The sequence below is a fragment of the Pseudophryne corroboree genome, chromosome 12 (assembly GCF_028390025.1).
Source record: "Pseudophryne corroboree isolate aPseCor3 chromosome 12, aPseCor3.hap2, whole genome shotgun sequence".
Classification (NCBI taxonomy): Eukaryota; Metazoa; Chordata; class Amphibia; order Anura; family Myobatrachidae; genus Pseudophryne; species Pseudophryne corroboree.
Window position 1 is genome coordinate 133,319,891 of NC_086455.1, and position 6,000 is coordinate 133,325,890.

Sequence of the window (6,000 nt, forward strand, 5' to 3'; positions counted from 1 at the left end):
GTATAGTGGCAAAAAAATAATAATTATATATATATAAGTGATGTACACCGGAAATTTTTCGGGTTTTGGTTTTGGATTCGGTTCCGCGGCCGTGTTTTGGATTCGGACGCGTTTTGGCAAAACCTCCCTGAAATTTTTTTGTCGGATTCGGATGTGTTTTGGATTCAAGTGTTTTTTTTACAAAAACCCCTCAAAAACAGCTTAAATCATAGAATTTGGGGGTCATTTTGATCCCATAGTATTATTAACCTCAATAACCATAATTTCCACTCATTTCCAGTCTATTCTGAACACCTCACACCACACAATATTATTTTTAGTCTTAAAATTTGCACCGAGGTCACTGGATGGCTAAGCTAAGCGACCCAAGTGGCCGACACAAACACCTGGCCCATCTAGGAGTGGCACTGCAGTGTCAGACAGGATGGCAGATTTAAAAAATAGTCCCCAAACAGCACATGATGCAAAGAAAAAAAGAGGTGCAATGAGGTCGCTGTGTGACTAAGCTAAACGACCCAAGTGGCCGACACAAACACCTGGCCCATCTAGTAGTGGCACTGCAGTGACAGACTGGATGGCAGATTTAAAAAATAGTCCCCAAACAGCACATGATGCAAAGAAAAAAAGAGGTGCAATGAGGTAGCTGTGTGACTAAGCTAAGCGACCCAAGTGGCCGACACAAACACCTGGCCCATCTACGAGTGGCACTGCAGTGTGAGACAGGATGGCAGATTTAAAAAATAGTCCCCAAACAGCACATGATGCAAAGAAAAAAAGGTGCACCAAGGTCGCTGGATGGTTAAGCTAAGTGACCCAAGTGGCCGACACAAACACCTGGCCCATCTAGGAGTGGCACTGCAGTGTCAGACAGGATGGCCGATTTAAAAAATAGTCCCCAAACAGCACATGATGCAAAGAAAAAAAGAGGTGCAATGAGGTAGCTGTGTGACTAAGCTAAGCGACCCAAGTGGCCGACACAAACACCTGGCCCATCTAGGAGTGGCACTGCAGTGTCAGACAGGATGGCAGATTTAAAAAATAGTCCCCAAACAGCACATGATGCAAAGAAAAAAAGAGGTGAAACAAGGTCGCTGGATGGCTAAGCTAAGCGACCCAAGTGGCCGACACAAACACCTGGCCCGTCTAGGAGTGGCACTGCAGTTTTCTAGCGAGAGGATGAGTGCTTCCATCCTCATGTGAATCTGAACCACTAGCCATGGACATAGGCCAGGGCCTCAGCCATTCCTTGCCACTCCGTGTCGTAAATGGCATATTGGCAAGTTTACGCTTCTCATCAGACGCTTTTAATTTTGATTTTTGGGTCATTTTACTGAACTTTTGTAGTATACTTGACGACACAGAGGTAGAGCAGTGGACTACTGTACCGTACTGCTATATATATACCAGTGGTCAGCAAAATTCTGCACTGTCCTCCTACTATATACTGCGCACAACTAAAATGCAGCACAGGTATGGATGCATAGTATACTTGACGACACAGAGGTAGAGCAGTGGACTACTGTACCGTACTGCTATATATATACTGGTGGTCAGCAAAATTCTGCACTGTCCTCCTACTATATACTGCGCACAACTAAAATGCAGCACAGGTATGGATGCATAGTATACTTGACGACACAGAGGTAGAGCAGTGGACTACTGTACCGTACTGCTATATATATACTGGTGGTCAGCAAAATTCTGCACTGTCCTCCTACTATATACTGCGCACAACTAAAATGCAGCACAGGTATGGATGCATAGTATACTTGATGACACAGAGTTAGAGCAGTGGACTACTGTACCGTACTGCTATATATATTCTGGTGGTCAGCAAAATTCTGCACTGTCCTCCTACTTTATACTGCGCACAACTAAAATGCAGCACAGGTATGGATGCATAGTATACTTGACGGCACAGAGGTAGAGCAGTGGACTATTGTACCGTACTGCTATATATATATACTGGTGGTCAGCAAAATTCTGCACTGTCCTCCTACTATATACTGCGCACAACTAAAATGCAGCACAGGTATGGATGCATAGTATACTTGACGACACAGAGGTAGAGCAGTGGACTACTGTACCGTACTGCTATATATATACTGGTGGTCAGCAAAATTCTGCACTGTCCTACTATATACTGCGCACAACTAAAATGCAGCACAGGTATGGATGCATAGTATACTTGACGACACAGAGGTAGAGCAGTGGACTACTGTACCGTACTGCTATATATATATTGGTGGTCAGCAAAATTCTGCACTGTCCTCCTACTATATACTGCGCACAACTAAAATGCAGCACAGGTATGGATGCATAGTATACTTGACGACACAGAGGTAGAGCAGTGGACTACTGTACCGTACTGCTATATATATACTGGTGGTCAGCAAAATTCTGCACTGTCCTCCTACTATATACTGCGCACAACTAAAATGCAGCACAGGTATGGATGCATAGTATACTTGATGACACAGAGGTAGAGCAGTGGACTACTGTACCGTACTGCTATATATATACTGGTGGTCAGAAAAATTCTGCAGTGTCCTCCTACTATATACTGCGCACAACTAAAATGCAGCACAGGTATGGATGCATAGTATACTTGATGACACAGAGGTAGAGCAGTGGACTACTGTACCATACTGCTATATATATACTGGTGGTCAGCAAAATTCTGCACTGTCCTCCTACTATATACTGCGCACAACTAAAATGCAGCACAGGTATGGATGCATAGTATACTTGACGACACAGAGGTAGAGCAGTGGACTACTGTACCGTACTGCTATATATATACTGGTGGTCAGCAAAATTCTGCACTGTCCTCCTACTATATACTGCGCACAACTAAAATGCAGCACAGGTATGGATGCATAGTATACTTGACGACACAGAGGTAGAGCAGTGGACTACTGTACCGTACTGCTATATATATACTGGTGGTCAACAAAATTCTGCGCTGTCCTATTATATACTGCGCACAACTAAAATGTAGCACAGGTATGGATGGATAGTATACTTGACGACACAGAGGTAGATCAGTGGACTACTGTACCGTACTGCTATATATATACTGGTGGTCAGAAAAATTCTGCACTGTCCTCCTACTTTATACTGCGCACAACTAAAATGCAGCACAGGTATGGATGCATAGTATACTTGACGACACAGAGGTAGAGCTATGGACTACTGTACCGTACTGCTATATATATATATATATATATATATATATATATATATACTGGTGGTCACAGCAAAATTCTGCACTGTCCTCCTACTATATACTACAATGCAGCACAGATATGGAGCATTTTTCAGGCAGAGAACGTAGATATTTTCAGCACACTGAGCACAGATATTTTCTGCACACTAAGCACAGATATTTGCAGCACACTGAACACAGAAACTGAGAGAACGCAGCCACGTCCTCTCGCTATCATCTCCAAAGCACAAGTGAAAATGGCGGCGATGCGCGGCTCCTTATATAGAATACGAATCTCGCGAGAATACGACAGCAGGATGATGACGTTCGGGCGCGCTCGGGTTAACCGAGCAAGGAGGAAAGATCCGAGGCTGCCTCGGAACCGTGTAAAATGGGTGAAGTTCGGGGGGGTTCGGATCCCGAGGAACCGAACCCGCTCATCACTAATATATATATATATATATATATATATATATATAGACCAGCCAAAGAATAATAAAATGTGTGTGTGTGTGTGTGTGTGTGTGGGGCTGCTTACTTTGTTAGTCCCAGGCCCTGAGATTTCTGATGGTAGCCCTGATAGTGACCATCTATATAGCCCTACTTTTCTCGCTGGCAGTGTATTATTTTGTTTCTTTGCCATTTTGTCTAAAGACAGATTAACATAAATCAGAATGTTTCTCATAATCATGTGCGGAGGTCCTGTCAGTTTATGTACACAGACAGAACTAACGTCCACTGCACCTACTAATATCCCTTTCAGACTTGCGGCCCGAATTTGTACACGGGTGCTTCCCGGATGAGACTCCTTTCAGACTTGCGGCCCGACCCGGCATATTGCCAGGTTGTTGACGTCACCACTAACGCTACAGGAGGCGGTGCTTGGAGATGATCATCTCTAAGCACCGCCTCCTGCTATGCAGAGAACGGCTGCAGGGTCGCCTTGCATCCCAGGTCAATTCTGGCTTCAACCCAGGTCGCAACCTGGGATGAAATGCCAGGACGCTCGGATATTTCTTTTGGACTGAGCAAAATCCCAGGTTGAGGCGCGTTCACAAGCAATAACCCGGGAAATTTTTGCTAGTCTGAAAGAGGTATTGGTGGACCAGTAAACCATATATAAGTTACTGCATCTCGGGTGTATTAAAATGTGTCATGTTTGTTTTTGTACATTTTTTTACCTTTTATTTTACAAATAGAATGCAAGCACATTTCTGAGATTTTGCTAGATTTACCAAATTGTGGAGAGAAAATCTACAGCTACTTAGCCTGCCATCTAACATGCTGAGATACTTTGTCTTGTATGTGAATTTAAATGTATGAAGTTTTAAAAGCAGTGAAAAATATGCTTAAAACTATTTTAGTAAGCTGCAAAATTAACCTTGACATTAGGGCAAAATGCAGGATTTCTGTAGCAATCATCCTGGTGGGTAGCAGTTGCTAAAAGTTTAAAACTGCAATTTTTTTTCCCTTTTTTTTTTCCCAGAGAAAGGTCATTTTGTGCTAAAGTGTCAAATAAATTATTTAGACTACTGAATTAGAAAAGTGAGGATGTGACAGCTGAATTTTTTATTCACATTAGCCCTGCCTGTGTCTCCCCACTCACTCACCCACTCCCTCCCCTCCATCCGCGTCTCTATTAGTCACCGCTCCATTATACAGCCTCTATTAGAATAAAATTAGGCCCCACTAACTGAATGTAAGTGTGTCTCTGTTCTGCACTGGCCAGCAAGCAGCCTCCTCTTCCGCAGCCTAAAACTTTGCAATATTCAAGTCTGCCTTCTTTTTACAGATGACAAGAGGATATTTAACAGAATATACTACTATACTTACAGTACATTTACATATACAGATATGCTTAATAATTAAAACAAACAAGATAAAATTGCATTTCATTAAGACTCCTTGGATTTTTTCAGGAGACCCAATGATGTGCTCTAAACAGGAATGTAGTGCATCATTTAACACCCCAGGACCTTGTATTTTCGTTAATTCATATATGACAACTGCTGCTGATGTTACAAATAGATAATCAATCATGGGCGCAGTGCATCCAAATTTACCATAACTATTGTTTTTCAACAGTGTACAATGAATATATTTGATAAAATAGGGATCACTGGGGCAGATGTATTAACCTGGAGAAGGCATAAGGAAGTGATAAACCAGTGATGTGTGCAAGGTGATAAATGAACCAGCCAATCAGCTCCAATATGTAAATGAACAGTTAGGAGCTGATTGGCTGGTGCCTTTATCACCTTGCACATATCACTGGTTTATCACTTCCTTATGCCTTCTCCAGGTTAATACATCTGCCCCAGTGATCCCTATTTCGGTACTTTTACTGTCAAAATCTATCAGGTCCATGAACACTGGTCTGTAAACGCCATAAGGGTCTATTTACTAAGCCTTGGATGGAGATAAAGTGGACGGAGATAAAGTACCAGCCCATCAGCTCCTAACTGTCATTTTTCAAACCCAGTCTGTGACATGGCAGTTAGGAGCTGATTGGCTGGTCATTTATCAACGTCCACTTTATCTTCATCCAAGGCTTAGTAAATAGACCCCTTAGTCTTCCAAGAGTGCAGATTCTCTTTGATTTCTTAGTATATTTGGTTTGGGTAGGACACCAGGTATGTGGGGGCTCATGCATGATTCAAGCTTATACATGTACTATATTCGGTATCCGTTCACATGGTCGACCATGTTATGGTCGACAGTCATTAGTTCGACCACTATTGGTCGACATTGACATGGTCGACATGGACACATGGTCGACACGTGAAATTGGT